This window comes from Triturus cristatus, chromosome 7 (genome assembly GCF_964204655.1).
Source record: "Triturus cristatus chromosome 7, aTriCri1.1, whole genome shotgun sequence".
Taxonomy (NCBI): Eukaryota; Metazoa; Chordata; class Amphibia; order Caudata; family Salamandridae; genus Triturus; species Triturus cristatus.
In genome coordinates this window covers 291,404,029-291,419,580 of record NC_140590.1, presented here as the reverse complement: position 1 = coordinate 291,419,580, position 15,552 = coordinate 291,404,029, and positions in this window count along the sequence as shown.

Sequence of the window (15,552 nt, the reverse complement as noted above, 5' to 3'; positions counted from 1 at the left end):
TCGGTCACAGAGGGATCTCTTCACTCTCCTGAGAACCAGTTAGTTGTGGATGAAACCTCTTAACTGCTGAAATGTTCCTACTGATTGTCTCTGTAGGAGAGTAGGATCTGCACTTATGTTGCCCCCACTTTTTTTCTGATGTATACACTGGTTTCTGGCTATAGTCAGGCTGGGTCCCTGCTAATCAGGGCCCCAGTCTCTCTGTTCTCTCTAAACGACTTGGTGTGCATATTAGATGTACTAGTGATTGGATACTGTGGTACCTTATGAGCCCCTAGTATATGGTACCTTAGGTACCTAGGGCATAGGTACTTCACAGGCCTACCAGGGGCTGAAGCATGTCTTATGCCACCCCTGGGAAGCATTCTCAATCTGACACCACAGGCCTGCTACTGCAGCCTGTGTGAGGTAGTGTTAGTACTCCTCACTGAGATATAGGTTTCTATATCTCAGCATACACACACATATAAACCTTTCAGCCACCCCTATGGCAGGCCCTATCAATCCTGAGGGCAGGGTGCGTGGTTTACAATGTGAGGGGGTGCCTCTGCCTGAGCAGGACCCCTCTGCAGCTACCAGAGTCTATTCTCTATGGCTGTTTGTGGATGCGGTTAAACCATATACTCTTAAGTACATTTAAATGCTAACTTTGAAATGACTGCATCAAAACATGTCGTGTTAGGTGTCAAACAACTTGGAATCATACCCCCACATCAGTCCATGATGTATGAGCATGATCCCACCCTTCTAGAGGGGATGAAATGTAAAACGATAGAAATTCTATAGAGCCCTGGCATCACAAAATGGATGCCACCAGCACAGACACTGGGCTGCCCTCCTGCTGCTGACTGAAACTCGCAGTGGAGGAAGCCCAACAAAAGGCATCCTGTCACAGGGAGGTGTCACCACCTTCAAGACAGGATTTAGTGTATTGGGGCTGGGTGGGTGCACTCCTAGAGTGCTTTGAAGTCCTGCACTGGGGGAGCAGTAGGCTCCTCTGTGCATATGCCAGCTCAATCCGGTTCAGGGGCTACCTGCCCCTGCTCTGGCGCGAAACTGAAAAAAAGGGAAGTGGGTGTAACCACCCCCTCCCCTGACCCTCCTAGAGGAGTGGTCATAGAGCTAGTCCCTCCCCTATCTTCACTATAAGATAGCAAGCTTTGCCATTGCAAAACAGATAACCCTGGACGATGCTCTACAAAGAAGAATCCTGGCCCTTCGATGTTCCACTACCTTTGGAAGACAGAAGAATCTCCCTTGGAGTCAAGGAGTGACTCCCCTGCTTCGCAGGCACCAAAACCCTTAATCAACGGTTGCAAACTTTCCCGCTGCCGCCAAAGTTCGAAGTCCCTGCTGCCCCAGAAGTGGATTTCCTGACTTCTCGATGGCCATTGTGAGTACCCAGCAGAGCTGTGGCAAATGGACCCCACGAGTGACGAGGAACAGCAATACCCGGGGACCATGAACTATTGTCAAGTGCAAACCCTAAACAACGTTCAACAAACTTGTGCATTGGACCATTTGTGGCCCAAGCCTCCGGCAGGTCTTGCACCAAACATCAGCATCCTGAGTGACCGTGGGCTCCTGTGAAGCATTTCCTGAGGAAGCGCCTTTGCAATCACTTGCCCGTTGGCTAGTGGGTCCCCCCCAAGACTTTCACATCAACTCAAAGGGCTCCCCTGGTTGCTCCAGGCCAGCCTTCACTTACCCTTGCTGGGTGAATCCCCCAGATCTTGCTGGTCTGCACAATCGACTTTCTTCAGTCTACACAAGACTTGCAGTTGCCAAGGCTTGTTGGCTCCAATCCGGTTGCAGACACCGCCATCAGCCGCAGACATTGTGGGACACTCCGAATCCATCTGCTGGTCATCATCAAACTCTCCTGGACCTCGTGAGCAAAGAGTCAAAACACCATCGATGACCTGAAATCACCCGACATCCGTGGTCAGCCATCTTCCTGGCCACCGGTCACTGGCAAGTGACTTTGAACACTGTCCCGTCAATTTTCAGGTCTTCTTCATCTTGAATCCAGGCTTGGATTCCACTGGACACTTCCTCAGTCGACGCAAGCAGCAAGTCTTCTTTGGTCTCCATAGAAAACAGCGACGCAACCAGACACCAAAAGACACCTATGCACCCGGCTTCCCTGGGTGAGGTAACTCGTGCACTCCAGTGCCCTAGTGTGTGTTGGCCCTCGAAGTACTTACCTTGTAAGTGGCTTGCTTGTAGTCTTCCTCGAAGTACTCTAAAACTTTAAAAATCAAACCGCGACTTGCACCATTATAACCAATAGGGAACCCGCGGCTGTGTTCACACACTGCACGCGTCTCCCGTGGGCCTGTTACGTACCTGCTAACACTGCAGTAGTGAAGCCCCAGCGATTCCCCAGGCCCTAGACCTTGTCATTTTGCAAGTCGACATCCTTATACCATTTGTTTAGTATATGGTCTGGTACGCCCCTAGGGCTCCAGCCATATTTGTGCTTAATTTATTGTGAAACGTTGACATTTGAATGTGTATCTGGCTTCTAATCTCATAAAGAGATTAGTAGAGTGTGTCTAGTAATAAATACATATATATTTGATATATATACCTGTGTGGTGTCCTTTCATTTGGTAATTCAAGAGATTATAAGGTAAAACAAGCTGCTTTACATTCCTCTGAGACTTAGCTTGAAGGCTGCTCTCCACAGCTACCACTAGGATAGCTTTCTTTAAAAGGTTGTCTTAAACCTATCTACCATAAGAGTCGAATTGGACTGGTGCAAGGTGGCCACTATAACTAGTGACCAGCATATGCCAGGCCAACTTCTCACATTGGTGGCAGCGGTGGGATAGCAGCTTGCCATTGTTTTACCAGAAAATCTCTATTTGAATTACTAACTGAAAACCACTAAAGGTACTCAAGGTACATATAAAGTCAAGCTTAGTATCAATAAGTTCTACTGAACTTAGAGCTGTTTGTGAAGGGATAGCACACCCTTTCTACAGCTCAAGCTAGGTTCAGTAGGCCACAATCTAGTGTAGGTAGTGCAACACTGCATAACACTAGAATGTCCTCAAGGGATGGAGCCAGTGGGTCCACCCAGCCTCAGTACAAGGACATAACCTACTTTGACTTGAAGGCCATGTGTGTGTTGAAAGACACCTGAAGCAAGGACAGAGTCCCTCTACACAACACCTGATAAATCTACTAGTAGCAGATGATCTTAGACTGGCTCTAGAAGCTGGTGGATCTGGATCAGGGGGTGGGTCAGCCATAGTCTCTGGGTCTGATGATGAAAATTAAGATGACCTGGAGTCTGTGATTGAAGGGCCAGACCCAGAAAGGTTTGAACAGGACAGAGGAATCCTCCCTAAGAGGGCTGATAGAGTGGAAGAGAGGCCTAGGTCCCCTTCAAGGGAATCTGACCATTCATATCACTCTAACAGAGAATCTGTCCATCAGAGGAACTCATACTTTCATAGAGAGACCTCCTCTGAAAGAAGGTACAAGATGCTCCAGTATGAGGAAGCTAGGCTTGCCCTCAGAACCAAGCAATTGGCCTTAGATAGAGAAGCCTTTGAGCTCCAGAGAGCTTCTAGAAAAGAGGGGTTAGATACCCCTGGTGGCAGCAACAGTGTCCCTAGAGGTAGAGAATATATTCCAGACCATAGGAACCTGTCCAAGGTTGTTCCTCCCTACCAGAGTGGGGATGATATCCACAAATGTATAACTGCTATGGAGAGGGTCTGTAAAGTTCAACAGGTCGCCCAGAAACAGTGGGCAGCAATCTTGTGGCTCTCCTTTTCAGATAAAGGTAGAGATGAGCTCCTCACTGTTAGAGAAGAGGATGCTGATGACTATGAAGCCCTGAAGAGTGCATTAATAGATGGGTTTGGCTTAACCACTGAACAGTACATGTTGAAGTTCAGAGATATCCAGAAAGCACAGACTCGGGATTGGACTGACTTTGTTGATTGTGCAACCATGGCTCTAGAAGGTTGGCTGGTTGGTAGTAGAGTTACTGATTTTAAGGGATTGTATAATCTTATAATGAGAGAACAGATCCTTAATAATAGCCAAAACCAGTGGTTGCATCAATACCTGGTGGACTCTGCTCTGACCTCTCCCCAAGAATTGGGAAAGAAGGCAGACAAATGGGTCAGAACTAGGGTGAGGCAGAAAACCCAGAATCAAGGGGGTGACACTAAGAAGCAGGATCCTAAAGGCTCAGATAAAGGTGGGGATAAGGCAAAAGATCAGAAGTCTGCACAAGGGCCCCAAAAATCTGCAACTGGTGGGGATTCACAGTCTACAAAGGGAAAAGGCCAAAAGAAGCCCTGGTGCAAATTCTGTAAACAGAAAGGGCACCGGACTTTTGATTGTACCAAGTCCAAAGACCAAACCACCACCACTCCAGCCCCTAAGGCAGCTGTTCCCCCTAGTGCAGTCATTGGTGGAGGTGGTAACCAGAATAAGGGTGTAGTAGGGTTGACCCTGGGTTCTGATGTGGACTCTGGCCTAGTCAGAGTACCAACACAGGCATTGCTAGTTTGTGAGGGAGACCTTGATATGTCCTTCCTAGTGAGCCCCAGTAATCTGGGCAAGTACAAACAGCAGCCTATCATTAATGGCAAACAGGCTTTGGCCTTCAGGGGCACAGGTGCTAGTGTCACCATGGTGGCAGAGGATCTAGTGGACCCTGCACAGATCATCCTGGGTGAAATGTACCAGGTGACCAATGCAAGCAATGTCAGGACCAACCATAGTATGGCAGTTGTGAACTTCTCCTGGGTAGGGGTAACTGGCCTCAAAAAGGTAGTAGTCAGTGCAGACCTCCCTGTTGAATGTTTGTTGGGCAATGATTTGGAGACTTCAGCCTGGTCTGAAGTAGAATTATGGACTCATGCTGAGATGTTGGGCATACCTGCAGAGGTATTTGCTGTGACCAGGTCACAAGCCAAAATGCATGAAGCTGAACCAGCTCTGGATCCTGAAACTATGGACCAGATGCTACCCAAGAGGAGGAGCAGTAGGGTTAAGGTTGTGCCTTCCCCTCTGTCTCAGATCTCAGATTCCCCTCCTGAGGGAGGAGAAGCAGATCCTGAAGAAGGAACTGCCCCAGAGGGACTTGAGCCTGATCAGGTTGAGTTCTTGGGGCAGGGGGACCTTCCAGGAAGATCTGAGTAAGGAGCAACAGTGCTGACCCTCTCTTGAACCCCTCAGACAGCAAGCTGCTGCTGATGCTGCTGGGAGTGCTAGTGGGTCCCATAAAGTTTATTGGGATGAGGGGCTCCTATATTCTGAGGCTAGAGATCCTACCCCAGGAGCCACCAGGAGGTTGGTAATACCTCAGAAGTTTAGGGGGTTCCTCTTGACCCTAGCACATGACATCCCATTGGCAGGACACTTGGGCCAAAACAAGACCTGGGACAGGCGTGTCCCTCATTTTCATTGGCCACACATGTCTGAGGACACCAAGGACTTTTGTCTCTCCTGTGTCACTTGCCAAGCCAGTGGCAAGTCAGGTGGCACAACAAAGGCCCCCCTGATACCACTACCTGTGGTGGGAGTTCCCTTTGAAAGGGTAGGGATTGACATTGTTGGTCCCCTTGACCCTCCTACTGCATCTGGGCACAGATTTATACTGGTGGTAGTGGATCATGAAAAGGCTTCACTATAATAATGGACTAAAGAGTTTCTTATGGGAATAATGTCCATGTTGCAGACAATTTGTAGTCATAATCTAGTACAAGCACTGTACAACAAATATTGGCATAGTTGGTCTACTCAAAAAAAGTCAAAATATACACATTAATGGAACCATGAGAACAGCAGAATTACATGTACAAATTGTCATATGGCCACAGTATAACATGCATCGTGACCCCAATTTAAGAGGCACAGAATAGTCAATCACACTCTTTCTGGGGGAAGATAATCACAGTGGGCCACTGTCAACCATCGAGGCACGCAATAGCACATAGATGACTTGTAGATACACAGTATACAGATTGTAGCAGAAGGTGTGAATTAAAAGCCTGTCCTTACTCAGATGTTAAGCATGCTGAGCTATTTTTGAAACCAACTTAATAATTATGTGTTCATTGAACCGTTTTGCTACATCAATTGCGATTTAAATTGTGATTCTCAAATAGATCATGTATATCATTATGATCAATAGAGTGTAGTATGAATGTGTGATGAATGAATGTAGTTAGGATGTTGTATAATTATTGGTCTCTGTAGGACTAGATTTATTATGTGTGTTGGAAGGCGGACCTCGGGGGAGTCGGAGAGACCACCCAGGGGGTCCCCCACACTGTACGAAGTAGCCGAGCGCTGCTGAGAAGCCTCCTAGGAGAGGTCCTTCTCCTATACCGTACTAGCACAGTAACACCACCACACAGGACTCGAGGATGTTTATCAAGATGAGCAATTCTTTATCAGCATTTAGGAAGTTACGGTTATCGATATATACAAGGGGGGATCGAGGGATCCGCAAGAGTCTCAAAGTCTTTGGTAGGGATGGGGTAGCGGGACAGTCTTTGGTAGCAGCTGGGTACGAGGGTACCTTAGGCCCAGTTCTTGATCCTCAAGCTGGAGGGACTCCGTGTCTCGGAGTGGTCGAGCCGCGACGGCGTCAGCAGGGCTCTGGTGATCAGTTCGTGGAGCTTGAGCCGCGACTAGGTCAGCAGGGCACTTAAGGTGGTTCAGTTCAGCTCGAGCCGCGACGACGTCAGCAGGGCTCTGGGGGAGGCTTCAGCGAGGTTGGGCCGCGACAGCGTCAGCAGGGCCCCGATGTTCCGTGAGGTTCCTTGTCTCAATAAGGTGGAGCCGTGACGCAGGGCTCGTGGTATAGTGTCAGCAAGAGTTCTTCCGTAGGGTCAGCCGCGATTCCATCAGCAGGGCTCTTGACTCCGGGATACAACTGCTGTCCCATTGCGGGGTTGCCCCAGATATAGGTCTGGAGCCCTTTGATGTCCGGACCCTTGCGCCTGTGGGGGCGGAGAGGCCGGGCTGGGAGAGGCCAGACGCCCAGCGGGAGAGGCGCCAGGCCCGGGGAGGCCAGAGGACGATCGCACCTAGGTGTTGAGGGACGGTGGGGGTCCCATCGAAACTCTCCTCCTCCGGGAGTGGTGAAGTGGCCATGCAGTGCCCCCCTGGCCCGATCTTGGTGCCTCGATGTCGGGCTTCGCTGGGGCCGAGGCCGGAGGGAGCCGGGCTGCGTGGGCTGGTGCGTGGAGCAAGCATGGGGGGGACCCCGAAGGGATGAGGGGTCCCTGTGCGGCCTGGAAAAGGGGGCCGCTGAGGCGGGTTTAGGAAAACGGGTACAATCCAAAGGGGGCCTCGAAGGGAGGAGGGGTCCCTGGCGGCCTGAAAGGGCGGCCCGTGTAGGCCGGTGCGGGGGACGAGCACAATCCAAGAGGGTTAAGACCACGCCACGAGGCCGGGTCCAACAATGTGTTTTATATTTATTAAAATGACCATAAAGTCAGAATAAACTATTTTTGTATTTTTCTAACCATTACTTTCACTATTGTTTATTTTGACATGTTCTGAGAATTTTATTATTTTTTGAAGTTGCCCTAGATTATTTACATGATGTATTTCCCTGTCTAGATGAACTTCACTTTAGTACCAGGGGGCCCCTTTTCTTTGAAGCTTCTTCCCACCGTGGTTTAGACATCCACAGCCGGGAGGAATATATAATCGATGAGGGACATAATATTTGTAGATGCTGAGGTATGTGTGTATGCACATTCTTGTGGATTTCATACCCTCCAGACATCGCAGAATCCAAGGGAGTCTGCCCAAGAGTTGAAGGACTTGGAAAGAGCCCATCGGTCCAGTGAGACAGGATCTGGGACATCTAAATCTGGGATAGTGACAGAATTAAAGTCTCCCTCGAGGAGCAGCACTCTATACAGTAAGGTAGGGATCCTTTCTGTTAGGTCATGGTGAGTCTGTTCCTGTAGCTGGGGAGGGGTGTAATTCCTCAATATAATCCCTCCTTTTTGGTAATAAGTACTAATCATTTCTCAGCCACTCCCCAAAAGCATAGACCCTCACATGCACATATGTCAATAACATTTTGTAGTACATTAGTAGTACTATTGTAGCATTAGTAAACATACAACAAAATGCAGTTGGTGAATACGTCCCTTTGCGTTCCTATATTGGTTGCTCCCACTTTTTGCCTGATGCTATGCTGTTTCTGATTAGTCTGAGTGGGATCCTGCTAATCAGGACCTTAGTCTCTGTTCTTTTCCCCCTATATTGGTTATGGTAAGTACTTAGGTGCCTCCCACATTGGATGCTGCTGTACCCTTACAAGTCCCTAGAATATGGTATTGAGGGAACCATGGCATAGGGACACCAGGGCTCCCCCGTAGGCTGAAGCCTGTATTATGCCACCCATGGGAGACCACTCAAACTGTAGCTACAGGCCTGTCATTGCTGCATGTGTTAGCTAGTTCTAGCACCACTTACAAAAGATATGGGTTTCCCTATATCCAAGGTCACTGCACTTAAAACTTATAAGTCACCCCTAAAGCAGGCCCTTCAATCCTGAAGGCAGGGTGCTCGGTTCTAAGTGTGAGGGTGCCCCTACATAGTCGGGACACCCCTACAACCTTCAGAGTCTATTCTTTCTGGTTGTAAGTGCATCAGCCATTATGATACACAGAGTGGTCATGCGTCATTATGCGATGACCATCTCTAAGCTGGCTGTATGGCCTGGCCTGTCATGTTTGGTATCAAAAATGTTGGACTCATACCCCCACACCGTAAGTGGTGTGGGGGTATGATTACATGCACTGTAAAGCTCCTCCAGGAGGCCCTCAGTGCTCCCGGTACCAGTGTTCTAGACCCAGACAGCACAACATGGCTGCTGCCGACGAGAGACATGATTCTGGCCTCCTGCTGCTGAGCCATGCTCGAGCAGGGGAAGGCAGAACAATAGGTATCCTGTCACAGGTACGTGTGACCACCTCCCAGACTGGGTTTAGTGTATTGTGGCGGTTGGAAGGGCTTGCCAGCGCCACTCAGTCTGCTTGAGGGGCACATTTGGTGCCCTCCTTGGATAGTTCAGTTCAGACCAGCTCAGGGAGCCATTGGCTCCTGGTCTGGTGCGAAACTGGACAAAGGACATGGGACTGACCGACCCCTCCCCTGGGATGGAACCCTGAATCATCCCAACCCTTTCCTAAGGGTACTTAAGGCCTTACCTGTGGGTGGGACCCTAGATTTGTCATCAGACAAGATTCATTCCAAGATACCACTCCTTCTTCAACTGTCTGGGCAATCTGGACTTCGCTCTGGGCATCAAGACTGCAACTGGGAAGTCTCCTACTGCTCCTGGTCTTGTTGCTCTGCTCATCTGCTGCAACGCCTGTGCCTGTGCTCCATACGGAACCTTCCAAGGCCTGTGGACATCCAAGACACCTGAAGGAATCTCCCTTGAAGTGAAGGAGTCACTTCCTGCATCTGCAGGCACCGCAACGAAGCTGACCGGTCTGCTATTCCTGGGCTCCCACGGACTCCGAAAGGCTCAGAAACACAGTTGGTGGTTCTTCACATCCCTCGAGGCCTGCCCTGTCCTCTCACCATGTTTGAGGCCAGTATCCCTCACCTGAGCCGCAGGAACCAAACCCCTGTGCACCACCTCGACTTACTGCTGCAAAGGCTTGTTGGCTTCCTTCCACCAAGATCTTTGGGCGCCAAGTAGCCCCCAACCTCAAGCATCTCCTGTAACCAAGATCTTTGTCCTCACCCCATCACTTGCATCATGGGCCTGCATCTTTGGTGAGCTACTCATGGTCCTCTTGCGACTCAAGTGCCTCTGACCTGTGGGTCCTCTTGAGGGTCTTCTTTGATTTCAGTGGGCTTCCCCAATTTCTCGGGCCTGCTCTGACTCCCCTGCTTGTGGTTAGTCACCTGGACCTTGCTGGTCCCGACACTGTACCTTCTTCGCTTTCCATGTTGTTTGCAGTTGCCAAAGCTTGTTGGTGCTCCCAATGGACACCGACCCCTCAACTCTCAACATCTGACATGGGACAGCTCGTGAATGGCTCCTGGTCTTCCACAGCATTGCCTGGATCGCACAACTGCAGCTCCAAGGTCATCGTCAGCTCTCCTGCAACACTCAACTTCGGTGGGCATTCTTCTTCCGGGCCGCCTGGTCACTCCCAAGTGGCATAGACTCTGTCCCCACTGCTTGCAGGTACTTTTCATCTTGAATCCACCTTTTGGTTCCACCGGACACTTTCACCTTCTCCAGCAACGCCATCTTTCTGAAGTCATCCATTGAGTTCGACTGCAGCTTCTGACACCAATTCACACCTGTGCATCCGGCTTCCCTGGTGTAAGTATCCTGGTTCCTAGTGTATACGTGGGTGGGGTGGCTCTCCAACCTTCTGTCTTCCACTGGGTTTCTTCAGGGTCCACTGGGAAGGGTCCTTCTTCTTTAAAATTGCAATTCAACTTACCCATTGACTTGTATTGAGCCTGCGGTCGTGTTCCCACTCTGCACACGGCCTCCGTGGGGTTCCTGGTTACTTGCCTCGGGTGGTTCATTGGGACCCCGGCACTTCTGTGTTTTACAGGTACAGTCTTGACTTGAGTCGTGGTTCGCATACCACTATTTTAGTATATGGTTTGGTCTCCCCCGGCGACCACTGTGTATCTGTGCTACTTACCTGTTTCTATTGCAAAGTATTGTGTGTATTGTGTACATCTCAAGCTAGGAGATATCTGTAGGTGTTAGTGAGTGTCTTATAATAAATACATATTTTTTTATAAATACACGGTGTGGTTCTTTTTCACTTAATCTATACCAATAAGATTATGCTCTGGTAAAACAAGCTGCTTTACAATTGTAGGATATCCACCTTTTCTGTGTGCTCACCCTATATCTTTCATCTTTTGCCGAATCCTATATTTTTGCTGGCTTTAGACCTCTGTTCACTTTACCCCGTCTAACTAGTGGTGAGGTGCCTGCACTCCAGATTTTACCAGCTGTAAAATCCATGTGGTAGAATCACATTTGGAAATGGCAGAGGGCAGCCCTATGCCCGCGCAACCTTTTGCTAATGCATAGGGGTGCCTCACGACCGCTGTCTATCCAGCTCCCACCTTCTCTGGCCTTCTCACACATATTTAGCACCTGCTCCAAGCTAAATGTGTGCTATAAACCCCATGGAATTGATAATTCAATTGGTAAACAGCACTGCAGAGTTATTTCCCCTTTTGTGGGGTTTACCTTGTAATAGAATAAAATGTGTGTGTGAATAAAGAGCGGTACCGGAAATTGCAACCAACTAGAATTTTCACACATATTTCCTACTTGCCTGTAATCGGGACCTAAAATGGCTCGTCCTGGGTACATCATAAGCTCTACTTATGGACAGATATCACAGTATCAATATAAGAAATTCTAACATTGTAACATAAGAGTAATCCGACTTCAATCTTCATTGTCATGTTGCTTGCAGCTATGTTGCTTGCATACTGATATAAGAGCTAAATAGCAAATCTTGACAGTCACAAAATGAAATCTGAGAAACCAGCTGCCCAAGATCTTGATTTTACTAGACCTAATGCCTGGAGAAAATCATTTTATTGTTAGAGAGAGAGGTTGCTCAAGGGGTGAAAACTGGCATGCTGCAACCTGCTACTGACTGTCACCTGAAACAAGGATGAATACTTATGGAAAGCTGATATTGCAGAAATATTTGTGAGCATCTTTCCAAAGCACCTTCTTATTCAGCAATGTAGACTTCCCTGACATACATCGAACTGTTACAGAGCAGGCCGCAGCAGTGCACGCTTCCCTCACACACAGAAAAGTTACTGCAGTGGCGATGACAATGACAACTTACGCTGTTCTTGAGCCACTTTGGGTCCTATTCACAAAGGTAAATGTATACGTGTAGATTTACTACAAGTAAATTTACTCTCAGACTTTTTACTAACTTTTGGCTATTCACCATTTACAAGTGTAAAGTTATGCAAGTTATGCGAAGGTGTAGATTTAAATGTTCTCATTCTCTGAAACACGGGGTGGAGTCTTTAAAAACATCAAATGCACCTGTAAAGTTACTACTGTACTTCACATCCCACACACTTGGCAGAGGCAACCACAATGGTTTACTGAACTTTTTTGTACAAATTTAGATTTTTATTTTTTATCTTAAGTATTATTTTCAACTAATGTTCCATATTAATTTTAAATGTAGAATAATAAAAGAAATGGTGTCACAGCATCAATAACAATTTTAAATAAAAAATGACTTGGCTGAATACATTAAAATGTGTTGAAATTATTTTTCGGAAGTTTAAAACAGGAAAAATCCCACCTAAGGGAAAATATGTATTTTTTATGAATTATTAGAAATATTTAAAAGTGACTTGTTAAATCAAATAAAGGTAATGTCATTGTCTAAAAATAAAAAATTGTTCCATTCATTTCTAAAATTAAAAAGTTATAAAAATAATTTAAAATAACATAAAAAATAGTTTAGGTAATTAAAAAAAATCAATTAAATGTATTTATATTTATACATTTTTAATGTAATGAATTTTAACATTAGTTCCTATTGAGTTTTATTTTAAGTCCCTACCTCCATTATTTTCTATGGAGGGGTGTTGCAATAGAGTTGGCAATGTGTCCTGGTCGTTTTTGTCTGTAGTAACTTTAGAAGTGCAGTTTGCGAACAGCAATAATCTTACTCTTTTGTGGATGGGTGCACGCCCCTACCAAAAACACCTCCCTGGGCCCTCCCTAAACACCTACTTAGTCCTCCCTTAACTCCTTCTTCTTAGTAAAAGGTATTCCCCATTTTCCAGCCACTCCTGTCTGCCTCTCCCAGACTTACAACTAAAGTGAATACTTACAGGTGGGGATATCTCCGCAGTTGGGGCGGAGATTTCGGCACACAAAAGACAGAAGAGGCAGGGGCGTAGACTTTCACACATGGGTATGTGAATGCCATTTTGTAGTCCGCTAGTAGTACTATTGTAGTATGATTGAACGTACTACAAAATGCAATTTGTGAATAGACCCCTTGAGTTAACATATTGGAAGACCAGAAAGACGTTTATCGATTGTATGACAGGTGTAAGAAATCTAACTTTTTGCATAGTCACCCCAGATGTTTTGCCTTTTGCTGAACCCTATATTTTTCCTGGGTTTTGAACTTTGTGCACCTTACCTCAGCAAACCAATACTAAAGGTCCAGTGCTCCCCCTGTTAAACATGGTTGAATTGGTATATTCCGAATTTGTATATTTAATTTATATAGATCCACAGTATATGGTAAAAAGTGGACCCAGGGCCTGGACGTTAAATGCCACTAGTTAACTGCAGCACCTATTGTACCATCCACTACATTGGCAGTTCAAACATGGCTTCAGGGCTACCATTGTGGCCTGACTGTACGCAGTCAGTTGCAGCCAATAAAAACTATCTAATAGCCATGCTGGTGGCTTGAAATCTGGCAGAGCAGGGATTCTCTCCTGGGGGTATTATAGTCTTTTGTGTAAACGTTTAGCTTCAAAGGTCACCAGGGACTCCTCGTTAATTTTCTTTTGTGAGCATTGGTATGCCATTGCTCTCTTCCCTTATGACTGTTTTGTAAGTTTGCTCTAGTACTTGCTGATACTATAGAAAGCAGTGGGGAGTAGTATTTATGTCTGATTTTAATAGTAAATCAGGTTCTGTGAGAGTTTTTCTGAGGATTGATTCAGAAATTGTTTCAGATAATGGAGTCAAATTTGTGTCAAGAAATTATTATAATTTTTTTTCAGGCAATTAAATACTATCCACCAAAGAAGTTCCCTATACTATCCACAAGGCAATGATTACTTAGAATGCTTTAACCGTACATTGGTGAGATGTGTTGAGTGGGCAATAAGGAATACGAGTCTGGAAGCTGTCTATAGTATGCTGTAGGCCACTTCTGCAAGTGGTGTGGCAGGAAAGAATAATTGTAAAATATTGTCGGTCAAGACAGCTTTGTTTAAAAGATGCCCTACATTGATGAAAAAGTGGGGTTTCAGAATGAAACATGAGAGAGCAGGGGATGAGGAGATTAGATCATTGTCAAGCAGTATCAGAAAGAAAACCAAAAGTGATGCAGTTGAAGGTTCGTGATTGAGGTATTATTTAATACCCTTCACATGTGACCGAGGGGCCTGCCAGTGAAAGTGCAAGCTATTAGTGAGAATGCTATGTTGGTGAAGGATAAAGAGTGGTGGAATATGGTCAGAGTAGCTAAAGTTGACCAGTCTTCTAATGTGGATGGTAGGGTACCTGAATCTGGACAAGCCACAACTTATTCTGGTCCATTTCCCCTATACAGAAGCTCAAGAATGTGGAGAAAGCCCAGTTTTGAAGTAGTGCGCCAACCATGTGGAGCTCACCAAGGATCAGCCTTGAGCCCCGCGCCTTTGAACGTCTATGTGGCACCTCTTGTGAAATTAATTGAGTCGCTCAGACAGAATTTTCACACTTATGCAGACGGCACTCAACTGATTCAGAATGCAGCAGCTAGGCTAATCCTCAATATCCCAAAAAGAGAGCACATATCTCAACATCTGAGATCACTTCATTGGCACTCAATTACAAAAAATTGCACTTCCAAGGCTCTTTGCTATTGTCACAAAGGTGTGCACTTGGATAAGCATGCTAAGCATTACATCTCTGCTCTCGTTCATAGATATGCCCCAATCAGAGCAATATGCCCTGCCTCTGCTGTTCTAGTTAAAGTGCCTACATTAAAAAGCCAGGATGGGAGGTAAGCATTAACAGTTGTGACAGCGAAAGCATGGAACGTTCTGCCTCTCTCACTCAGAGCACAAAAACACCTGATGCCTCACAGAAAAGCTCTCAAAACATTTTTATTTTAGCCATTCCGACTTAGATAAATCCAGATCTCAGTATCAGTGCCAAGAAACCTTTAAGTATTTGCAATCTTAACGAACCCTAAACTAAACAGGTTGTGTGCTGAGTGAATCGGGTTGTGTCCTTGGCTGAATAAGATTTTTTCTTGGCTCTCATAGAACTGTTACGTTGAAGGTTTTCATTATTGTTGTTTGTCTCAACCCTTATTAACAGTTTCTTCTGTTATACTATGTGGTTGTGTTTTGGTGTGAAGGGAGAAAAGGGGTTTCTCTGGACAGCAGGATATTGTTGTGAAGTCATTGTTATATTCTCACTTCTAAAATTCTACTTGAAATATATATTATTGACTGATCTTCCGAGGATGCGTGTCCCTACCAAAAACACCTTCCCAGGGGCCCTCCCGGTTGAGGCCTGGTGGCAGAGGGTTGTGATGAGTAAACCAGTCGTATTCCCCTACTGGCATTCCTGCTATTTAATTAATCAATACTGTTATCTTCTGCCTTGGTCCCATGAGGCAGTGGTCCATTGTCCACTGCTATCAGCTTTCCTCTCCACCTGAGGATCCATTTGCTGTAGCGTGGGCAATATTGTGTCCGAAATCGGTGGCTACGATCACTGCTGCATAAGGGGCCTCCTCTTTTCAGATCTTGTGGCTGTGGCGGGGC